The 25,461-nt window shown below is 37.9% G+C and overlaps 1 long non-coding RNA gene across 1 annotated transcript in view; it reads right to left on the bottom strand.

Moving 5' to 3' along the window:
* LOC133258077 (uncharacterized) overlaps nt 1–24,416 on the bottom strand; it is a 44,880-nt gene extending 20,464 nt beyond the window's left edge. The window contains exons 1-2 of the long non-coding RNA XR_009739798.1: nt 23,924–24,416; nt 15,153–15,315 (exon numbers count right to left, since the gene is read on the bottom strand). This is a non-coding gene — a long non-coding RNA (uncharacterized LOC133258077). The remainder of the gene's footprint in view (nt 1–15,152; nt 15,316–23,923) is intronic.
* Between the last annotated feature and the right edge of the window lie 1,045 nt (nt 24,417–25,461).

The following is a 25,461-nucleotide window of genomic DNA, read 5'->3' as shown; positions in this document are numbered from 1 at the left end:
TGAAGTGACAGACAGATCAGTGTTACAGCTTAATTTTATTTGTCAAGCAAAGGAAAATACATCCTCAAGGAATGAAGGCGGGAAGACCCAAAGAGGTGAAGAGAATAGAAGCCTGGCTTAATTTTGGCTCCTGTTTTTATATGTTTTTTTCTCCTCCCTCTGAGCCTGCCCTATGTAAATTGGGCTAGCAAGGAAGGCTATTTGCTTCACCTGAGGTTCTCACTCTGGTCCTTAGATCTTCCTTTGTTCTGTTCTTCTAGGCTTTTTCTTTGTCTTTTTGCCACCATGATTCTGGACTCCTTTTTTCTATTCTGACTACCTAACACCCAGAATCCCCTCAGAGTTAACACTCAGGGGCAGCTGCAGTGGCTAATGTCTCGAGGACTGCAACATCGTTTGCTTACTGATATGGCAGGTGAGCTTCTTCAGCCACAATGACAGTGGAAGTAGTACAATGGAAATTTTGGAAAACTCCTTAAAAGATTCTGTCTTAGGTAACTAGTATACACTTTCACAATAAACTATGGAAAATTCTGAAAGAGATGGGAATACCAGACCACCTGACCTGTCTCTTGAGAAATCTGTATACAGGTCAGGAAGCAACAGTTAGAACTGGACATGGAACAACAGACGTGTTCCAATTAGGAAAAGGAGTACGTCAAGGCTGTACATTGTCACCCTGCTTATTTAACTTATATGCAGAGTACATCATGAGAAACACTGGACTGGAAGAAGCACAAGCTGGAATCAAGATTGCTGGGAGAAATATCAATAACCTCAGATATGCAGATGACACCACCTATATGGCAGAAAGTGAAGAGGAACTAAAAAGCCTCTTGATGAAAGTGAAAGTGGAGAGTGAAAAAGTTGGCTTAAAGCTCAACGAAGATCATGGCATCTGGTCCCATCACTTCATGGGAAATAGATGGGGAAACACTGGAAACAGTGTCAGACTTTATTTTTTTTAGGCTCCAAAATCACTGTAGATGGTGACTGCAACCATGAAATTAAAAGACACTTACTCCTTGGAAGGAAAGTTGTGACCAACCTATATAGCATATTCAAAAGCAGAGACATTACTTTGCCAACAAAGGTCCGTCTAGTCAAGGCTATGTTTTTTCCTGTGGTCATGTATGGATGTGAGAGTTGGACTGTGAAGAAGGCTGAGGGCCGAAGAACTGATGCTTTTGAACTGTGGTGTTGGAGAAGACTCTTGAGAGTCCCTTGGACTGCAAGGAGATCCAACCAGTCCATTCTGAAGGAGATCAGCCCTGGGATTTCTTTGGAAGGAATGATGCTAAAGCTGAAACTTCAGTACTTTGGCCACCTCATGCGTTGACTCGTTGGAAAAGACTCTGATGCTGGGAGGGATTGGGGGCAGGAGGAGAAGGGGACGACAGAGGACGAGATGGCTGGATGGCATCACGCACTTGATGGGCGTGAGTCTGAGTGAACTCGGAGTTGGTGGTGGACAGGGAGGCCTGGCGTGCTGCAATTCATGGGGTCTCAAAGAGTCGGACACGACTGAGTGAGTGAACTGAACTGAAGTGAACTGATACACTTTTTGTCCTTCTAATCTTTTTCATTGACACTACATGAGATGCACATCGATGCTTGGAGCAGTATCTGTACACCATGTTGAATCAACCTTGAGAATGAAAGACCTTTGGTGAGAAGGACAGAAAAAAAGAGAAGGAATCTGGTTCCTGGGATGTATGGAACCTCCATATCAGGCTGTTTTCTATCTCCAGACTTCTTTCATTTCATAAAGACAAATTTTTATATATATTAGCCTTACCTTATTTTAAATTCTCTGATACAAATTCCAACCTACACCCTACTCAAAATTCAAAATTCCACAAGAGAATGTCCAGCCCTTATAGCTTTTGTGTCCACCCTTTATTTTGAATACAATATGGTTGCTTCATTTGTAGTTCCATTTGAAACGAACATCAGCAAGGGGAGATAATGTCCCCCAAATTAGGATGCTTTTAACGTAAGATGGGAATAGATATTTCATGGGCCAATTAACAATCAACATCCACCATAGGTAGATAGGTAAATAGATAATCTTCCTCAAAAGTCCTTATAAAAAGAATAATGTTTAAGTTATACATGTGATTTGCAAAAACATTCCTGAATTTAAATTAATTTACATTGATAAAACTTCTTCTTAAATTAACTCTCATTGAAGGCAAATATCATTACCACAAAGTATCTTCAGTAAAGCAGTAGTACAATATTGCTCAAATAGGTATATCTGGGAAATTCCTTTAACTCAGTGAAGACTTTAGAGAATCCACAGTCTTTAGGAAATATATAAAAATGCATTTATCTAAACTGAGAGTCCTAATCTACTTTCATTGCCCAGCATCAGGAATGGAATCACTCTACACTGGTATAAAATCTTTAAAGACAACCACATAGAAATCCATTTCACATTATTTGGTGAAGTTATCTTTTAATGCTGAGTGACATATTAGGCTTTTAACTTGTGATCTTACAAATACTTTGATATTAGTCCCAGTTTAGGCAACTTATATACACTTTAAGTTAAGGAAACAGATCAAAATGGGTTAGAAACAGGTTTCCAAACCAAAATAATTTCCATAAATCATAGAGTTGCAAAGTGGAAGAATTAAAATTTAAACTTGAATCAATCTGATTACAAAAATCTAACTCTATTTATTAAAATGCCTCCCTAAGTTTTTCATGAGGCAATGAGAGAAAATATTTGAAAATATATAGACTACAGTATTTCTCAGGAATTGATGTTTGTGAATGTAACTGAAATAAAAAATGTATGTAAAACAAGTCAGATATCTTTCCTTCAGTGATCATATATCCAGGAGAACAGACTTTCTCACCATGGACAGTCAACCATGATGTGTTTATGGTGTATATGCAATAGCTGGAGCCCAGTACCCTCTCCCCATTTGTCAAACTTGACTGCACGTAGCTCATTTTATGTAGGTCGTGTCATGAAAACATTTGGGAGACACTGTCTTCTCTAACAGGAATACAACTTAGGTGTTCTTATCAGGGTTGCCAGATTTTTTAAATGTAAATATAAGATCTGATTTTGGTGTTGACCATCTGGTCATGTCCATGTATAGAGTCTTCTCTTGTGTTGTTGGAAGAAGGTGTTTGTTACGGCCAGTGCATTTTCTTGGCAAAACTCTATTAGTCTTTGCCCTGCTTCATTCCATTTTCCAAGGCCAAATTTTCCTGTTACTCCAAGTGTTTCTTGACTTCCTACTTTTGCATTCCAGTCCCCTATAATGAAAAGGGCATCTTTTTGGGGTGTTAGTTCTAAAAGGTCTTGTAGGTCTTCATAGAACCATTCAACTTCAGCTTCTTCAGTGCTACTGGTGGGGGCATAGACTTGGATTACTGTGATATTGAATGGTTTGCCTTGGAAATGAACAGAGATCATTCTGTCGTTTTTGAGATTGCATCCAAGTACTGCATTTTGGACTCTTTTGTTGACCATGATGGGTTCTCCATTTCTTCTGAGGGATTCCTGCCTGCAGTAGTAGATATAATAGTCATCTGAGTTAAATTCACCCATTCCAGTCCATTTTAGTTCGCTGATTCCTAGAATGTCGACATTCACTCTTGCCATCTCTTGTTTGATGACTTCCAGTTTGCCTTGATTCATGGACCTGACATTCCAGGTTTCTATGCAATATTGCTCTTTACAGCATCGGACTTTGCTTCTATCACCAGTCACATCCACAGCTGGGTATTCTTTTTGCTTTGGCTCCAACCATCCCTTCATTCTTTCTGGAGTTATTCCTCCACTGATATCCAGTAGCATATTGGGCACCTACTGACCTGGGGAGTTTCTCTTTCAGTATCTTATCATTTTGCCTTTTCATACTGTTCATGGGGTTCTCAAGGCAAGAATACTGAAGTGGTTTGCCATTCCCTTCTCTAGTGGACCACATTCTGTCAGATCTCTCCACCATGACCTGCCCATCTTGGGTTGCCCCACGGGCATTGCTTAGTTTCATTGAGTTAGACAAGGCTGTGGTCCTAGTGTGGTTAAATTGGCCAGTTTTCTGTGAGTACAGTTTCAGTGTGTTTGCCCACTGATGCGCTCTTGAAACACCTACCGTCTTACTTGGGTTTCTCTTACCTTGGGCGTGGGGTATCTCTTCATGGCTGCTCTAGCAAAGCACAGCCATTGCTCCTTACCTTGGATGAGGGGTATCTCCTCACCACCGCTCTTCCTGAACACAAGAGAAGACTTTACAAATGGACATCACCAGATGGTCAACACCGAAATCAGATTGATTATATTCTTTGCAGCCAAAGATGGAGAACCTCTATACAGTCAGCAAAAACAAGACCAGGAGCTGACTGTGGCTCAGACCATGAACTCCTTATTGCCAAATTCAGACTGAAATTGAAGAAAGTAGGGAAAACCACTAGACCATTCAGGTATGACCTAAATCAAATCCCTTATGATTATACAGTGGAAGTGAGAAATAGATTTAAGGGCCTAGATCTGATAGATAGATTGCCTGATGAACTATGGAATGAGGTTCATGACATTGTACAGGAGACAGGGATTAAGACCATCCCCATGGAAAAGAAATGCAAGAAAGCAAAATGGCTGTCTGGGGAGGCCTTACAAATAGCTGTGAAAAGAAGAGAAGCAAAAAGCAAAGGAGAAAAGGAAAGATATAAGCATCTGAATGCAGAGTTCCAAAGAATAGCAAGAAGAAATCATAAAGCCTTCTTCAGTGATCAATGCAAAGAAATAGAGGAAAACAACAGAATGGGAAAGACTAGAGATCTCTTCAAGAAAATCAGAGATACCAAAGGAACATTTGATGAGCTCGATAAAGGACAGAAATGATATGGACCTAACAGAAGCAGAAGATATTAAGAAGAGATGGCAAGAATACACAGAAGAACTATACAAAAAAGATCTTCACAACCCAGATAATCACGATGGTGTGATCACTGACCTAGAGCCAGACATCCTGGAATGTGAAGTCAAGTTGGCCTTCGAAAGCATCACTACGAACAAAGCTAGTGGAGGTGATAGAATTCCAGTTGAGCTATTCCAAATCCTGAAAGATAATGCTGTGAAAGTGCTGCACTCAATATGCCAGCAAATTTGGAAAACTCAGCAGTAGCCACAGGACTGGAAAAGGTCAGTTTCCATTCCAATCCCAAAGAAAGGCAATGCCAAAGAATGCTCAAACTACTGCACAATTGCACTCATCTCATACGCTAGTAAAGTAATGCTCAAAATTCTCCAAGCCAGGCTTCAGCAATATGTGAACCGTGAACTTCCAGATGTTCAAGCTGGTTTTAGAAATGGCAGAGGAACCAGAGATCAAATTTCCAACATCTGCTGGATCATGGAAAAAGCAAGAGAATTCCAGGAAAACATCTATTTCTGCTTTATTGACTATGGCAAAGCCTTTGACTGTGTGGATCACAACAAACTGTGGAAAAATCTGAAAGAGATGGGAATACCAGACCACCTGATCTGCCTCTTGAGAAATTTGTATGCAGGTCAGTAAGCAACACTTAGAACTGGACATGGAACAACAGACTGGTTCCAAATAGGAAAAGGAGTACGTCAAGGCTGTACATTGTCACCCTGTTCATTTAACTTATATGCAGATAACATCATGAGAAACGCTGGATAGGAAGAAACACAAGCTGGAATCAAGATTGCTGGGAGAAATATCAATAACCTTAGATATGCAGATGACACCACCCTTATGGCAGAAAGTGACGAGGAACTCAAAAGCCTCTTGATGAAGGTGAAATTGGAGAGTGAAAAAGTTGGCTTAAAGTTCAACATTCAGAAAATGAAGATCATGGCATCCGGTCCCATCACTTCCTGGGAAATAGATGGGTAAATAGTGGAAACAGTGTCAGACTTTATTTTTCTGGGCTCCAAAATCACTGCAGATGGTGACTGCAGCCATGAAATTAAAAGACCCTTACTCCTTGGAAGCAAAGTTATGACCAACCTAGATAGCATATTGAAAAGCAGAGACATTACTTTGCCAACAAAGGTTCATCTAGTCAAGGCTATGGTTTTTCCTGTGCTCATGTATGGATGTGAGAGTTGGACTGTGAAGAAGGCTGAGCGCCGAAGAACTGATGCTTTTGAACTGTGGTGTTGGAGAAGACTCTTGAGAGTTCCTTGGACTGCAAGGAGATCCAACCAGTCCATTCTGAAGGAGATCAGCCCTGGGATTTCTTTGGAAGGAATGATGCTAAAGCTGAAACTCCAGTACTTTGCCACCTCATGGGAAGAGTTGACTCATTGCAAAAGACTCTGATGCTCGGAGGGATTGAGGGCAAGAGGAGAAGGGGACGACAGAGGATGAAATGGCTGGATGACATCACTGATTCGATGGATGTGAATCTAAGTGAACTCTGGGATTTGGTGATGGACAGGGAGGCCTGGCGTGCTCTGATTCATGGGTCGCAAATTGTCGGACATGACTGAACGACTGATCTGATCTGAAATATAAGATACCCAATTAAATTTTAGTTTCAGATAAATCCCATGTAATTTTTTTTAAATATATAAAGTGTCATATATCCCATGCCATGTTATGGAGGGCATATTAACACCAATTTTTTTTTTTTTCTTACTGAACGTCCTGTATTTTACCTGGCAATTCTGATTTGTATAGGCTTTTACCTATACCTCTATGATACTCACATAGCTGTTTCTATTTTAGTCAGTATAGTGACCTCAATTTATAAATCATTTCTGGAACACAAATGAAAAAAACAGGATTAGACTCTGTAATGAAAAGGGATATTTCTTGGATGAAGCATTTCATTAATGCCAAGATGAAACATATTTGTGAATGTCTTGGTCATTAGCCTTACAAGTCCACTAAGGTCTTATTGCAGTATGGCTTTCAATTTCTAAAGTCTCAGGGATACATCATTTAATTACTGGAAAGTTATTACTCTGAATACATTTCTAAAATGTTTAAGAAAATGACCATGTATTCTATGTTTTCTCACAGCAGTAAATGAAGTCCTCATGCTTTCAGATTCTCCTCCCCGAAACTGGCTTCTGCCTGTGCTATTGCTCACCCTCCTGAGCTACATGAGATCATTCTTTGCTGGTGTGCGTACAACTCTGACTTTTTGGGAGATGAAAATATCTTCCATTTTCTATCCTACACCCAGCATGAGATCTTTCCCTCATTCCTGGAGAGTGTGGTTTTTCTTTTACCCCCTTCAAATGACAAAAACATCATAAAGCACTTTCAGTGCTTGCCAAGGTCTGAATTATTTTATTTGAAATAGCACCCCGTGTGGGGCATGTAAATCATGTCTCCTTTCAGCTGCATCCAGTGCATTTTAGTTCATTTTCCTTCTCTTCAGTAAAAAGTGAAAGAAAGACAGAGTTTTCAGATTTTACTTCAATCATCAGGAGTCTATACTTTCAGTTTTCAAAAATCTAAACTATGGAAATATATATATATATATATATATATATATATACACATATACACACACACACACATATACATATAAGCACATTATTGTTTTAATTTCTATTTTAAAATAAATACTTTGCAAAAAATTGTTGAAATGAAACTATTTGTGTAACTATTACAATCTTTTATAGTTTATGAAGAAAATAACTTCTTTAAGTGAATTTTTCATTAACAATGATTTTTTTTTAGTTTCCTTTTTATATTAATAAAGGGCATCCTGTTATTCTTTCCCAGAATAAAGATAAAGGTAGCCTCAAAGGTAAATTGTGTTCCAACTTTTAGGAAATTAAATGTATAAATTATACATCATACTTTTTTCCAGTTTCTTCTGTCATACTCTGAGAAACATGTGAAGTTTCATTTTCACCCTAGGCATTAATTATGCCTATAATGTAGTTATATCATGTATGCACGATATCTTTTTTCTAAACTGTTTATTTTAGTTTCCATTTTTAAAAATCTATATTGAATAATTTTCATGAAGTACTATGCCATTTAATAATCCTTTAGTTAGAAGTTTTCTAAGCTATACAAATAGTTCTATGTTAATATGCACTGTTGTACAAAGAAATAAACCATCTGCAAGAACTTGATTCATTAATATTTATTTTATTTTCTACTGGCTTTCAAAAACTGGTAAATATATCTTAAGTGTAGGAAAAGTCATTTTCCTATGAAGATGTCTCCGGATTCTAAGGCTCCCTTTACCAAAAGAATGGTTCAGTGGTTCTTATAAAATTCCAAAGCAAGGGATTAGGAACAAATCTTGCCAGAACAGTTTAGATTTCTAAAAACTGATATATAAATATCAGTTCAGTTCAGTTGCTCAGTCGTGTCTGAATCTCTGCGACCCAATGAATCGCAGCATGCCAGGCCCGCCTGTCCATCACCAACTCCCAGAGGTCACCCAAACTCATGTCCATCCAGTTGGTGGTGTCATCCAGCTATCTCATCCTCTGTCATCTCCTTCTCCTCCTGCTCCCAATCCCTCCAAGCATCAGAGTCTTTTCTAATGAGCCAACTCTTCGCATGAGGTAAGTATTGGAGTTTCAGCTTCAGCATCAGTCCTTCCAAAGAACACCCAGGACTGATCTCCTTTAGAATGGACTGGTTGGATCTCCTTGTATTCCAAGGGACTCTCAAGAGTCTTCTCCAACACCACAGTTCAAAAGCATCAGTTCTTCAGCACTCAGCTTTCTTCACAGTCCAACTCTCACATCCATACATGACTACTGGAAAAACCATAGCTTTGACTAGATGGACCTTTGTTGGCAAAGTAATGTTTCTGCTTTTTAATATGTTATCTAGTTGGTCATAACTTTCCTTCCAAGGAGTAAGCGTCTTTTAATTCCATGGCTGCAATCACCATTTACAGTGATTTTGGAGCCCAAAAAAAAAAAATAAAGTCTGACACTGCTTCTACTGTTTCTCCACCTATGTCCCATGAAGTGATGGGACCAGATGCCATGATCTTAGTTTTCTGAATGTTAAGCTTTAAGCCAACTTTTTCACTCTCTTCTTTAACTTTCATCAAGAGGCTTTTCAGTTCCTCTTCACTTTCTGCCATAAGGGTGGTGTCATCTGCATATCTGAGGTTATTGATATTTCTCCCAGCAATCTTAATTTCAGCTTGTGCTTTTTCCAGCCTAGCGTTTCTCATGATGTACTCTGCATATAAGTTAAATAAACATGGTGACAATATACAGCCTTGACATACTCCTTTCCTATTTGGAACCAGTCTGTTGTTCCATGTCCCATTCTGTTGCTTCCTGGCTTGCATATAGGTTTCTCAAGAGGCAGGTCAGGTGGTCTGGTATTCCCATCTCTTTCAGAATTTTCCACAGTTTATTGTGATCAATATAGTTATATACAAAAATATGTAGCTAAATATCATTTTACATAGCATATACAAATATATTCATAATTTTATACTATTGAAAATGTTAATATTGTAAACTGCAAAGTATTATGACTTTCCTTCATACATTCCATAAAAACATTTCCCTGTAACTTATCACTTATCACTAAATTTTTAGTACAAATTAGCACATGTAAGAAGCACAATGTTCAGTGAGCATAGTGTCTTGAGGAGAAGCTAAAGTTAAATAAAGAGTTCTAGGTGTTTTGGCAGAATAAAACAGGCTTTGAAGAACCTCAGAAATGAGGGCAATTTCAACCAAGGGATACTAGATCTCACTAAAAAATACACATTAGTGGTGAGATAATTTAGACCAGGCAGGAAAATCATGTTTCAAGAAAATGGATAAAAATATTTTCTTGCAAATGTTCTGATAGTAGAAATTAATTCAATATATCATTGTTAGGCTAGGCATTAACAACTGATTCCAGTATTAGTTACTATTGTACCTTGGCCAGGATATTGTCAATCTTATTATGATTCAGTCTAAATGTGAAAATATGAGAATTTTTGTGCTTATATATTTCTATTGATGCACTCCAACCTGATCTAAGTTACTATACAATCTTGTTAGTGAAGAATTTATGTTTCATGAATGTGCCTGCACTATTCTCAGTTGAACTATTTCCTTAGTAGAATACATTTTGAGTAATCTCTAAAGTGTTTTTCTCAGTGTATCTTATTTTAGTTATTTTGCATAGATGATTTCTGTGATTTTCTTTGTGTCAACAATAAAAGAAGAATCAGCTGATATTTTGGTTTCAAAAGTTGTTTAAACATAAAAGGATACTTCTGTCAACATATTTGTAAAATAATATTCTGAAAGACATGAATTTTGATGGCTTGCTTTGCTAAAATATTAAATAAGCTTAAACATAATCACCTCCTCTGGGACTAGAACAGTTCTCTTGCCATGACACTGCTTGCCATTGGTGAAATTAATCTATTTTTCTTTCAATGTGAACCACCTTGTTATAGAAGATAGTTGTGGTTTTCTCTACCATAATTGTGACTAGAATGCTTGTTCTTTTTGTTAGTTTGTAAGATTTCTTCATGAACATTTTGATATTATTTTGAACTTGAGAAAGATGCTTCCCTTGTGCACCCAGTTTAATAAATATTCTAGCTACAGTCTCTGTCCTGGCTTTCAAGGTCCTACCCTCATCAAAATAAGCATTGAAGTCTTCATTGTAATCCTGACATTGCTCATGGGAAATGATAGTGATATATTCCATCAGTACTCCGGAAGCTCAATTTTGGATGAAGATCCCAGAAACTCTCTTTAATTCCTTCTTTGAAATTCAGATCCTAGTCACTTAGCTTGATAACCCCCTCCTTTTTTTTTTTTTTTTTTAATGTCGTCCTCTTTTCTTCAATAGTTTAAAAATCATGTTATTTTAGTTGGTCCTTTTTCTTATTTTTAGATTTAATTTTAGAATTTATGTGAGATATTGAATGATTTTTTTATAAAGACATTGGACAACTTTATTAGAACATAACCCAGAGTTACATTTTCCAGAGAAGTCCTACAAGCATACCTCGCTGGTTCTCATAGATGACACCATTTTGACTAAAACAAGTAGGTTTTGTGTCTCCTGGCAATCTAAAGAGTGGGGGAATTGGAGTAAGAATTTATGAATGGAGGAAGATGTGTAATGGGTGGGGTTGGTGGAGGGTAAAGGTGGAGGGGTGTGGATGGCACCAGCTGTAGACACAGTGAGAGACCTACAGTAGATTTTTTACTGGTAAGAGTCAAATGACTAACTATTTAATGTGAGCCGTACTATATTTGTCAAGATAACTATTCAAACCTGTCATTTATTCCAATATCAATTAAATCTAAATCCAAAGACAGTTTCTGAGAACAAGAAGATACAACATCTCTACTAGAACATACTTGAGCTTTGAATGACTGTTGCTTGCATTAGTCTAGGATGGATTTCATTTTCTAGAAGGCAGGAACTTCTATGACTGTCTGCTTTATTCAATCAAATTTAGCCCAGTCTCTCTGAATCTCTTTAAAGTATATGCAACTAATGTCTTTAGGATTCCAATTGGCTGCTTATTAGCTGGATTGTTCTGAGAGAGTTCTGTGTCTTTTGGAATGATACCATCTATCTGCAATGGAGCAAGTAGCACAGGCATCTTGTAGACCTTCAGTACTGGAAAGTCATCATGACTTCTGAGAAACATTGCTGTCCATGTGTGCATTTTTAATTGTATGTGCAGAGTTCATGGGTAATACTCATTTCTTCTCAGTCACTTCATCTTTGAATTGGCATTCTGCTATGGTCTGAATGTTTGTGTTTCCCCCAAATTCATAAGTTGAAATTATGATATCCTATGTGATGGTATTGGGGGGGGGGTGCTGTAGAGTAGTGATTAGCTCTTAAAGTGGAGCCCTTATGAATGGGGTTAGTGCTTTAATATAAGAGACTCTGTGGATTTCCCAGGTGGTGCATTAGTAAAAAATCTGCTTGCCACTACAAGAGAAACCAAAGTTGTGGGTTCAATCCCTGGGTTGGGAGGATCCCCTGGAGAAGGAAATGACACCCACTCCAGCATTCTTGCCTGGAAAATTCCATGAACAAAGGACCTGATGGTCTATAGTCCATGGGGCTGCAAAGAGTTGGATGTGACTGAGCTCACACAGCACATATAAGAGATTCCACAAGGACTCCTTGCCTTTAGCCAGGTGAGGACACAGCGAGAAGTCTGTGATCTAAAAGGAGATTCTCTCTTGACCACACAGCTACCCTGATTTCAGACTTCCAGCCTCTAAAACTGGGAGAAACAATTTTCTGTTGTTTAAAAGCCCCCTGACTCATTCTGCGGTAATTTGTGAAGCTACCTGAAACATGTTATTTTCCTACTTTCCACCTTAGAACTGAATCAAAGATCAGTTCCCTTGAATTATGATCTTCTTCCTTTGAATTAAATTCTGTGAGTCTGGTCAGTTTCCAGCAGTGACACACTCATCTGAATGAGCTTCACCAGCAGGATGAATATCTTTCATGGCTCCATCATCCATAGTTCTGCTCTTCCATAGACACACTCCTCACTCTCATGCTGTCTAAATCTCCCATCCCACTCGCTCTAGCTTCCAGTGTAGGCTATGAAGCCACTATCACAGTGGCTGCTACACTACTACAACCAGTGTACTGCTGCTCTGATATTTTGAGAAATAAATAAACCTAAAATTCTTCAAGATAATTTCCATCTGAAGAAAACAGGCATTGAAAGAGGCATAAACCTTTAAGAGATCACAATTGCTTTGACAAACAATTGTTTCTAGAAAGAATTTAATTTTTTTCGCCTGAAATCAATGGTGTTAGCATTTATGATTCAATTAACAGTATATTGACTTTACAGAAATAGTTGTAACTGGATTGGAATTGTAGAATTCAGCATCCAATAAGACTTTTAAACCACCTAAGTCACATAATAGAAACTATAATTTTGTATATAATAAAACTATTAGTGAGAGATAGCCTTTCTGTCTTACAACCCACCTAAACCACAAGCAGAAATTCACTGAAATCCTACTCTATAGTAAGCTCCATTTCTGGAAATAGTTTATAGTATTCCTCTTTAAATATAAGAGCAGCGTATTTCAAGGAACTCTAATACACTGTTTACCAATGCACTTTTTTTGCTACTATTGTCTTTAATTTTTCTGCTTTGAACTAATTTTGATACTAGACAATTACATTCTAGTATTACAATGTAATACTAGATATTACATTCTTGGAGTATTTCAAAGCTTGGATTCAAAAGATTTTCACTTTATTTTAATTGGGCAAACAAATAAAGAAAATTTTCTCACAGTGCTAGTATCCAGCATTAAAACACTTTTAAATAATGTCATTTTCTGGCATTTATTGACATTTAACAATCAGTAGTTTTCATGACATCCAGTCTTTCAAGTGGACCTTAGGAAGCATCACTATGAACAAAGCTAGTGCAGGTGATGGAATTCCAGCTAAGCTATTTCAAAGTTTAAAAAGATGATGTTGTTAAAGTGCCACACACATTATGCCAGCAAATTTGGAAACCTCAGCAGTAGCCACAAGACTGGAAAAAGTCAGTTTTCATTCCAATTCCAAAGAATGGTAATGTTGAAGAATGTTTAAATTACTGCACAGTTGCACTCATCTCACATGCTATCAAGGTGATATTTAAAATCCTTCAAGCTAGGCTTCAACGAGAAGTAAAACAAGAACCCCCAGACATTCAAGCTGGATTTAGAAAAGGCAGAGGAACCACAAATCAAATTGTCAACATCTAGTGGATTTTATAAAAAGCAAGATAATTCCAGAAAAGCATCTACTTCTGCTTCATTGACTATGCTAAAAGCATTGACTGTGTGGATCATGACAAAATATGAAAAATTCTTCAAGAAATGTAAACATCAGACTACCTTACCTATGAAACCTGCATGGAAGTCAAGAAGTAACAGTGAGAACCTGACATGGAACGGCAGACTGGTTACAAATTTGGAAAGGAGTATGTCAAAGCTGTATACTGTTACCCTGCTTATTTAATATATATGCAGAGTACATCATGTGAAATTCCAGGCTAGATGAAACACAAGTTGAAATCAAGATTACCAGAAGAAATATCAATAACCTCAGATATGCAGATGATACCACCCTTATGGCAGAAAGCAAAGAGGAACTAAAGAGTCTCTTCATGAAAGTGAAAGAGGAGAGTGAAAAACTGGCTTAAAACTCAACATTCAAAAAACAAAGATCATGGCGTCCGGTCCCACCACTTCATGGCAAATAGATGGAAAAACAATAGAAACAGTGACAGACTTTATTTTCTTAAGATGCAGATGGTGACTGCAGCCATGAAATTAAAAGACACTTGCTCCTTGGAAGAAAAGTTATGGCCAACCTAGACAGCATATTAAAAAGCAGACATCATTTGCCAACAAAAGTCCATATAGTCAAAGCTATGTTTTTTCCCATTGTCATGTATGGATGTGAGAGTTGGACCATAAAGAAGGCTAGGTGCTGAAGATTGATGGTTCTGAACTGTGGTGTTAGAGAAGACTCTTGAAAGTCTATGGACTGCAAGGAGATCTAACAAATGAATCCTAAAGAAAACTAGTCCTGAATATTCACTGGATGGACTGATGCTGAAGCTCGAATACTTTGGCCACCTAATGTGAAGAGCCCACTCATTAAAAATGACCCTGGTGTTGTGTAAGGTTGAAGACAGGAGGAGAAGGGGACAATAGAGAATGAGATGGGTGGATGGCATCACTGACTCATGGGACATGAGTTTGAGCAAGCTCCAGGAAATGGGGATGAACAGGGAAGCCTGACGTGCTGCAAGTCCATGGGGTTGCACAGAGTCAGATGCAACTTTGCAACTGAAAAGCTAAGTCTTTTAGCCTTCATAGACTTTTTTTTTTTTTTTTGTAAATTGAATTTAATTATCTTTCATTTCTTTTCATTTTGGGGGGAAAATTGATCCCTTAGAAACTATCAGTTAAGAAAGTTTTTTTCAGTTATAGTAATTGTTTTAATTTGGGTAAAGCTAATCTATTAGAGAAAGATATTTAGTATAGAATGGTTTGCATAATGAATTTCTTTTAATTTAACTATCTAATTCATAATCCAACAAAGTTTGCAGTAAAGGACATGGTCTGTTTTGTTGCCGCTCAACTCTATTGTTGTAGCTTAAAAGTAACAGTAGATAGTAAATGAATTAATGAGCCTTACCATGTTCCAATAACACTGTTTTTATAAAGAAGTCTGTAGCTTCTCTGCTCTTGATGTAGAGAAAAGCAGTCAGGATTGGTAGAACAGCTCTGTCATTTGTACCATAAGGATTTTGCAGTTTCTCTAGATATCACTGTAATTCAGCAGATGATCCAAGTACCATCTAAAGGAGCAAAGGAAGGAAGTGAGTGTCTAGGATGTAGAACATAATCTTAAAGAAGGCTGTAGTGTTCACTTACTAACCCCTGCTCATATGTAGCCAGTGGTCTGATACAATGAGACTATAGCTGGCCACTTATGAGAAAAGATGAAGGATTCTAAGCTAAAAGAAGAAACTGGAATATGGATACTGGAGGCTTTTAAAAGTTTCCACAATATTACACATCTCCTAGATCTTGGACACATTTATTCCTTTCATAAGGATAATTCATGTATTATCAAGTTACTGCATTCAATTGGAAGTCTGGGGTATTGGCACAAAGACTAGTCCTCACCCTGATATATGGGTGTGGCTTCTTGAAACACTAGCAAGCTATAAGCTAATAAATCATCTTGCACTTTTTCAAACTCAATATTCAAAAAGACATACAGACAGGATAGTCACAATAAATGATTTCATTTAAAAACTGGAAAAATATTTAGAAAATACAGCAGTCAGTCATCTACAACTGTTGTAAAACATTTCTGGTCAGCAATATTGAATACTACCTGAAATGACATATGCTTACCTTTAAAAATGTGTGGGATTAGGACAAGAGTACCACAAAAATATATCCAATTTCTTTAATTTTTATATATAAATATACATATATTGAGCCATTCAGTCAAGTTCAACTCTTACTGACCCCATAGACTGTAATACAACATGCTTCCTCATCCATAACCAACTCCTGAAGCTTACTCAAATTCATGTCCATTGAGTCAGTGATGCCATCCAAACATCTCATCCTCTGTCGCACCTTTGCCTCCTGCCTTCAACATTTCCCAGAATCAGGGTCTTTTCCAATGAGTCGTTCTTCACATCAGGTGGCCAAAGTACCGGAGCTTCAGCCTCAGCATCAGTCCTTCCAATGAATATTCAGGACAGATTTCCTTTAGGATTGAGTCCTTTGATCTCCTTGCTGTCTAAGGGATTCTCAAGAGTTTTCTCCAACACCCCAGTTCAAAAGCATTAATTCTTTAACGCTCAGCTTTCTTTATAGTCCAGCTCTCATATCCATGCATGACTACTGGAAAAACCATAGCTTTGACTAGACAGACCTTGGTTGACAAAGTACTGTTTCTGCTTCTTAATATGCTGTCTACGTTGGCCATAACTTTTCTTCCAAGGAGCAAGCATCTTTTAATTTCATGGTTGCAGTCAACATCTGCAGTGATTTTGGAGCCCAAGAAAATAAACTCTGTCACTGTTTCCATTGTTTCTCCATATATTTACCATGAAGTGATGGGACCAGATGCCATGATCTTAGTTTTTTGAAAGTTGACTTTTAAGCCAGTTTTTTCACTCTCCTCTTTGATTTCATCAATAGGCTCTTTAGTTCTTCTTTCCTTTCTGCCATAAGGGTGGTGTCATTTGCATATCTGAAGTTACTGATATTTCTCCTGGCAATCTTGATTCTAGCTGGTGTTTCATCCAGGGTTGCATCACATGATATAATCTGCATATAAATTAAATAAGGAGGTTGACAATATATAGCCTTTATGTACTCCTTTCCCAATTTGGAAAACAGTCCATTGTTCTATATCCAGTTCTAACTGTTGCTTCTAAACGTGCATACAGTTTTCTCAGGAGGCAGATAAGGTGATCTTGTATTCTTATCTCTTGTAGAATTTTTCACAGTTTGTTGCGAACCAGAGTCAATGGGTCTAGCATAGTCAATGAAGCAGATGTAGATGTTTTCTGGAATTCTCTTGCTTTTTCTATGATCCAACGGATGTTGGCAATTTGATCTCTAGTTCCTCTGCCTTTTCTAAATCCAGCTTAAACAGATGGAAGTTGTTGGTTCATGAACAGTTGAAGCCTAGTTTGGAGACTTTTGAGCATTATTTTGCTAGTGTGTGAGATGAGTGCAATTGTGCAGTAATTTGAACATTCTTTGGCACTGACTTTCTTTGGGATTGGAATGCAATCTGACACTTTCCAGTCCTGTGACCACTGCTGAGTTTTCCAGATTTGCTGGCCTATTTGAGCTGAGCTCCAGTCAGCTTCCAGTCCTGTTTTTGCTGACCCTAGAACTTCTCCATATTTGGCTGCAAAGAACATAATCAATCTGATTTCAGTATTGACCATCTGGTGATGTCCATGTGCAAAGGTCATCTCTTGTGTTTTTGGAAGAGGGTGTTTGCTATGACCAGTGCATTCTCTTGGCAAAACTGTTATCCTTTGCCCTGCTTCATTTTGTACATCAAGGCCACACTTGCCTGTTACTCCAGGTGTATCTTGGCTTTCTACTTTTGCATTCAAGTAACCTACAATTAAAATGGCATCTTTTTTTGGTGTTAGTTCTAGAAGATCTTGTATGTCTTCATAGAACCACTCAATTTCAGATTCTTCAGCATTATTGGTTGGGGCATTGACTTGGATTACTGTGTTATTGAATGGTTTGCCTTGGAATGAACAGAAATCATTCTGTAATTTTTGAGATTGTACCCAAGTACTGTATTTCAGACTCTTTGTTGGCTATGACAGCTACTCCATTTATTTTAAGGGATTCTTGCCCGTTTATTTTAAGGGATTTATTTTAAGTAGATGTAATGGTTATCTGAATTAAGTTCACCTATTTTAGTCCATTTTAGCTCATTAATTCCTAAAGTGTTGATGTTCACTCTTGCTGTCTCCTGTTTGACCACTTCAAATTTACCTTGATTAATGGACCTTACATTCATGCAGGTTCCTATGCAATATTGCTCTTCATAGTATTGAACTTTACTTCCATCACCAGTCCCATACACAACTGGGTGTTGTTTTTGCTTTGGCTCAGCCTCTTCTTTCTTTCCTAAGCTATTTCTCCACTCTTCTCCAGCAGCATATTGGGCATCTATGGACCTGGGGAGTTGGTCTTTCTGTGTCATATATTTTTGCCTTTTCATACTGTTTATAGGGTTCTCATTGGCAAATGGTTTGCCATTCCCATCTCCAGTAGACCACATTTTCTCAGAACTCTCCACCATGACCCATCTGTCTGGGTGGCCTTATAAGGTATGGCTCATTATTTCATTGAGTTAGACAAGGCTGTGATCCATGTAATTGGTTTGATTAGTTTTTTCTGATTGTGGATTTCATTCTGTCTGCCCTCTGACTCATAAGGATAAGAGGCTTTTTGAAGCTTCCTAATGGGAAGTACTGGCTGTGGGTGAAACTGGGTCTTGCTCTAATGGGAAGGGCCATCCTCAGTAAATCTTTAATACAATTTTCTGTTGATGAGTGGGTTTGTGTTCCCTCCCTGTAGTTTGAACTGAGGCTAAACTATGGTAGAGGTAATGGTGGTAATGGCAACCTCCTTCAAAGGATTCATGCCAATATGTCCCATGGCTCCCAGGACTATTGTATTCAGTGCCCCTGACCCTGTAGCAGGCCACTATTGATCCACGCCTCTGCCAGACACTCCTGGACACTCAAGGCAAGTCTGGCTCAGTCTCTTGTGGCATCACTGCTCGTTTCTTCTGGATCCTGGTGCTCACAAGGTTTTGTTTGTGCCTTCTAAGAGTCTGTTTCCCCAGTCCTGTGGAAGTTCTGTAATCAAATCCCACTGGCCTTCAAAGTCCTTCCCTATATATATAGTGACAACTATCAAATTGTGTTCTTTGGTCTTAATATGGAAAAAAGAAATGTTCCTTACAACAACAACAATATAATTTTAACACAAATCTATAGTCTTTGAAATATTTAATGTCAACTAAATATCTTAAAACTACAAAATGTAAATATTACTGCTTATGTCAGTGTTCTGTTAACCAGCCATCCTTTTTTGAATGAACTACCATATATCATAAATGGTATTCTGTTAGCAATATGTCTTGTGAGACGGCTATTTTTAAATCATTATATTTTACAGTTTTTGCTTCAGTGCATTTTGGGAAAATTCTCTCTTCTGAGTCAGTAGCAACTGATATTACTAATACACATGGTAGAACAATATTTAGATTCAGAAATCAACCATGAATTTTCTATGTGATATTTACATGTTGTCTCATAATTGCAGAAAATTTTACAACAATATTTTGAGTCTAACATATAAATTGTATGTGTTTATGCTAAGTCACTTCAGACTGTAGCCTGCCAGGCTCCTCCATCAATGGGATTTTCCAGGCAAGAATACTGGAATGGGTTACCATTTCCTTCTCCAGGGGATCTTCCCAATCCAGAGATTGAACCAGTAGGTCTTATTTCTCCTGCATTGGCAGATTGGTTCTTAACCACTAGCACCACCTAGGAAGCCCAACATATAAATTACTATTCATTATATCGTGACTTTTTAAATCATTCTTAAATGAGCATCTAGAGCCAAAGAATATTTCCTGTATTCTTTCTGCTTTAAAATGTTCACTACTGGTATATTATTATAAAAATGAGAGTAGTAGGGAATTGCTTAATTTAATACTCTTTTCAATTTAGACTACATGGCAAAACATAGTAACCTTACAAATAATCTTCATAATATTTAATTTGAAGTTTCCTTGTTTATTAATTATTCCATTTGTGCATTTTTACGTCCTTGTTCTATGTTTCTTATATTATTTTGAGTAGTCACTTTAGTTGTATATTTTTTACCCACTTTCAATTTACTTAAATCATTTTTCTTAATTTTTAAAGAGTGTTTTAAAGTGAAATCACCAATGATAGACCTATTTTTGTAAGCTTTTCTAGCAATATACATAATAATCAACAGTTTGTATTAAATAACTATAAAGATATGATTGAAAATTAATTTTATGTCAATGGCTACAGTTTCCTCTTTATAGAAGAATGCTTTGTTATTTTGAACATATCTTCTCTTGTATGTAATATAAAGTTTCAAATAGTCTAAATTAAATCTAATTATTTTAATAATGTTTAGTTGACATTCTTAGGATTTGTTCTTGAAAGACTTTAATGCAAAAAGTGATAAAAATATCAGCAAGGTATTCTACTTGGGTCAGATTCAGAAACTATAATATTTGTTCTTTGATTTATTCCAAACAATGTCATTGTTTCCAGTATACTTGAAAATATGTTTCCTCATTTCAATGCAAAGCAACGTACTGTAGGTTTTTATTATCTGTAAAGTTTCAAAAAGTATAGTATTATACTTTATAGGCATAATGCTTATTGATGCTGCTGCTGCTGCTGCTGCTGAGTCGCTTCAGTCGTGTCTGACTCTGTGCGACCCCATAGATGGCAGCCCACCAGGCTCCCCCATCTCTGGGATTCTCCAGGCAAGAACACTGGAGTGGGTTGCTATTTCCTTCTCCAATGCATGAAAGTGAAAAGTGAAAGTGAAGCTGCTCAGTCGTGTCCGACTTGCAGCGACCCCAGGGACTGCAACCTACGAGGCTCCTCTGTCCATGGGATTTTCCAGGCAAGAGTACTGGAGTGGGGTGCCATTGCCTTCTCCATAATGCTTATTATGTATATTTAAATTAAAATAATATAAATTGTTTAATATTTCAAAATGTACCATAGGTGCCTTGTGAACCTGTTGAGAATACTGCAGTAGTTTGCGAGCAATTTCTTGAACATGTGCACAGTGCTTAGCCATTTAGTCTTGTCCGATTCTTTGCGACCCTGTGGACTGCAGCCCGCCAGGCTCCTCAGTCCATGGGGATTATCCAGGCAAGAATACAGGAGTGGGTTGCCATTTCCTACTCCAAGGCAGCTTCTCAACCCAAGGATCAAAACCAGGTCTCCCACACTGCAGGTGGATTCTTTACCACCGGAGCCACCAGGGAAATCCACATGAACATGTAGAGGGATATAAAAAGAAACAAGAAATTTATAATCACTATCCAGAAATTGTTATGGAAGACTCATGAATTCTTGCTATTTGGAAAGATATGGAAATAACCGTGATGTGTTTCTAGTCTCCACATCTTCACTTTCCACAGAACCAATGTCCTCTAATAAGAAGAAAATGCACAAAAAATTAAATTGTTTGGTATATAGCCAAAATGACAGAATGATCTCTGTTCGTTTCTAAGGCAAACCATTCAATATCACAGAAATCAAAATCGATGCCCGACCATTAACACTGAAGAAGCTGAAGTTGAAAGGTTCTAGGAAGACTTACAAGACCTTCTAGAGTTAACACCACAAAAATATGTCCATTTCATTATAGGGGCCTGGAATGCAAAAGTAGGAAGCCAAGAAACACTTGGAGTAACAGGAAAATTTGGTCTTGGAGAACAGAACGAAACAGGCAAAAGGCTGATAAAGTTCTGCCAAGAGAATGAACTGGTCATAGCAAACATCCTCTTACAATAACACAAGAGAAGACTCGACACACGAACATTACCAGATGGCCAACACTGAAGTCAGATTAATTAAATTCTTTGCAACCAAAGATGCAGAAGCTCTATACAGTCAGCAAAAACAAGACCAGGAGCTGACTGTGGCTCAGATAATGAACTCCTAATTTACAAATTGACAAATTCAGACTTCAATTTAAGAAAGTGGGGGAAACGATTATATCATTCAGTCGAGTCCAGTTCAGTTGCTCAGTCGTGTCACCTTTTATAGGTATGGCCTAAAGCAAATCCCTAATGATTATACAGTGGAGTGAGAAATAGATTTAAGGGACGAGATCTGATAGACGGAGTGCCTGATCAATTATGGACGAAGGTTCATGACATTGTAAAGGAGATAGGCATTAAGATAATCCTAAAGAAAAAGAAATGCAAAAAAGCAAAGTGGCTGTCTGAAGAGGCTTTACAAATAGCTGAGAAAAGAAGAGAAGCAAAAACCAAAGGAGAAAAGGAAAGATATACCCATTTGAATGCAGACTTCCAAAGAATGGCAAGGAGAGATAAGAAAAGCTTCCTCAGAGATAAATGGAAAGAAATAGAGGAAACAATAGAATGGGGAAGGCTAGAGATCTCTTCAAGAAAATTAGAGATACCAAGAGAACATTTCATTGAAAGATGGGCTCAACAAAGGATAGAAATGGTATGGACATAACAGAAGCAGAAGGTATTAAGAAGAGGTGGCAAGAATGCATAGAACTGTACAAAACAGATCTTCATGACACAGTTAATCACAATGGTGTGATCACTCATCTAGAGCCAGACATCCTGGAATGTGAATTCACTGGGTCTTAGGAAGCATTGCTATGAAAAAAGCTAGTGGAGGTGATGGAATTCCAGTTGAGCTATTTAAAATCCTAAAAGATGATGCTGTGAAAATGCTGCACTCAATAGGTCAGCAAACTTGGAAAACTCAGCAGTGGCCACAGGACTGGGAAAGATCAGTTTTCATTCCAATCCCTAAGAAAGGCAATGCCAAAAAATGCTCAAACTACCACACAATTGCACTCATCTCACATGCTAGTAAAGTAATGTTCAAAATTCTCCAAGCCAGGCTTCAGCAATATGTAAACAATGAACTTCCAGATGTTCAAGCTCGTTTTAGAAAAGGCAGAGGAACCAGAGATCAAATTGCCAATATCTTCTGGATCATTGGAAAAGCCAGAGAGTTCCAGGAAAATATCTATTTCTGCTTTATTGACTATGCCAAAGCCTTTGACTGTGTGGATTACAATAAACTGGAAAATCTGGAAGAGGTGGAAATACCAGAACACCCAACAAGCCTCTTGAGAAACCTGTATGCAGGTCAGGAAGCAAAAGTTAGAACTGGACATGGAACAACAGACTGGTTCCAAATAGGAAAAAGAGTACATCAAGGCTGTATATTGTCCCCCTGCTTATTTAACTTATATGCAGAGGACATCATGAGAAACGCTGGGCTGGAAGAAGCGCAAGCTGGAATCAAGATTGCTGGGAGATAGATCAATAACCTCAGATATGCAGATGACACCACTCTTAGGGCAGAAAGTGAAGAACTAAAGAGCCTCTTGATGAAAGTGAAAGAGAAGAGTGAAAAAGTTGGCTTAAAGCTCAACATTCAGAAAACTAAGATCATGGCAACTGATCCCATCACTTCATTGCAAATAGATGGGGAAACAGTGGCTGACTTAATTTTTGGGGCTCCAAAATCACTACAGATGATGATGTAGCCATGAAATTAAAATACACTTACTCCTTGGAAGGAAATTTATGACCAACCTAGACAGCATATTCAAAAGCAGAGACATTACTTTGCCAACAAAGGTCCTTCTAGTCAAGGCTGTTTTTCCAGTAGTTATGCATGGATGTGAGAATTGGATTATAAAGAAACCTGAGTACCAAAAAACTGATGCTTTTGAACTGTGTTGAAAAAATCTCTTGAGAGTCCCTTGGACTACAAGGAGATCCAACCAGTCCATCCTAAGGGAGATCAGTCCTGGGTGTTCATTGGAAGGGTTGATGTTGAAGCTGAAACTCCAGTACTTTGGCCACCTGATGTGAAGAGCTGACTCATTTGAAAAGACCCTGATGCTGGGAAAGACTGAAGGCAGGAGGAAAAGGGGATGACATGGGATGATATAGTTGGATGGCATTACTGACTCAGTGAACATGAGTTTGAGTAAACTCCTATATTTGATGATGGACAGGGAGGCCTGGTTTGCTGCTGTTCATGGGGTCACAAAGAATCGGACATGGCTGAACAACAGAACTGAGACTGATGCATTGTTTTTTACCTTTTTGGTGGATGTATCATGAGACACGTGGGCTTCTGAAGCCTGGGTTCCTGGAATGATGCCCTCCTCTAACTAGATCTCATGATGGAATTGACTGGAGGAGAGTTGTTCTCTGATAACCCTTTCAACTGCCTCTGTGGCTGTTTTGTAATAAATCCTTTGCACATCTTATAGTTTATAGTCTTATCCTATATGATAATATCTAAGGAAGATGTTAGAAAGTAGGCTTTCCTGGGGATTTATAGACTTTACAGCCCACACCTGCTGCTATTGGTAGAGGGTACTGAACAAATATTAAACGTTAAATCCCAGGCAAGAATACTGGAGTGGGTTGCCATAGCAACACCAAATGACCATTGGTATGGGCTATGCTGTTGTAATAAAAAGAACCCGGGCTACAATGGCCTTCCAATAAAGTAAAAGCTCATTTCTTTTCCACATAACAGTCCAGAGTAAGTCATCCAGGGCTAATGGGATGGCTATTCTACCCCAAAACGTGAGCCTCAAGGCTGTTTTACTTGTTTCTATCTTCCAGCTCATAAGAATGAACAAAGAAATCGAAGATGGCATTAAATGTCTTTTTTTTATTCATAAATACGTATTTTAGCCTGGTTTACTTTTATTATTGCTGTTGTATTTATTTTTGATATTTTTTTTTCTTGGAAAGGTCAGTGCAAAAGAATAGCAGATGTCTTCACTTCAAAGTCAATTAGTGAAATTTGTGATCATTGTTTAAGATTTTTGGAAAACCAGCACTTTTAATTTGCCACATTTTTTGGTTTTTTTGTTTTGTTTTTTTTTTCTTCCTCATGTTAGGAAACCGAAATACATTCTTCTAGATTTCCTTGAGGCTAGAATTCAGAAATATGACTAAAATAACAGTTAGAATTTGCCTTTTATAAGGGTTAGGTAAAGTATGGTGAGGAGCCATTCTTCTTTCAGAGATAGAAGTGTCAGAGGCTGTAGCTCAATTAAGTGATACAAACTGAAAAATCTCTGCTCCTTCACTCAGTCAGCAAAATGTTTTGAAGCTGTTCATGTGTATTTGATGAAATAATGTTTTAAAATTGTTAGGGAAATATAATTAAAAGCCTTCTTCCAAGCCAGAAACCCTCTCCACAGAGGTTGCAGAGAAAGAAGACATGTTATAATTGAATAAGTATTAAACCAGAATGTGGGGCAAAATCACCAGCAGTCTGTTAAAAAGTTGAAAAAACAAAAAGAAATATCAGCATTTGACACAGCCAAACAGATAAAACTCACTAATTATCTAGTTTCAAGATAAACAATCAGTTCAGTTCAGTTCAGTCGCTCAGTCGTGTCCGACTCTTTGCGACCCCATGAATCGCAGCACGCCAGGCCACCCTGTCCATCACCAACTCCAGGAGTTCACTCAGACTCATGTCCATCGAGTCAGTGATGCCATCCAGCCATCTCATCCTCTGTCGTCCCCTTCTCCTCCTGCCCCCAATCCCTCTCAGCATCAGAGTCTTTTGCAATGAGTCAACTCTTCGCATGAGGTGGCCAAAGTACTGGAG

The sequence above is a fragment of the Bos javanicus genome, chromosome 12, assembly GCF_032452875.1.
Source record: "Bos javanicus breed banteng chromosome 12, ARS-OSU_banteng_1.0, whole genome shotgun sequence".
Taxonomy (NCBI): domain Eukaryota; kingdom Metazoa; phylum Chordata; class Mammalia; order Artiodactyla; family Bovidae; genus Bos; species Bos javanicus.
This window is presented reverse-complemented; position numbering and strand designations above follow the sequence as displayed.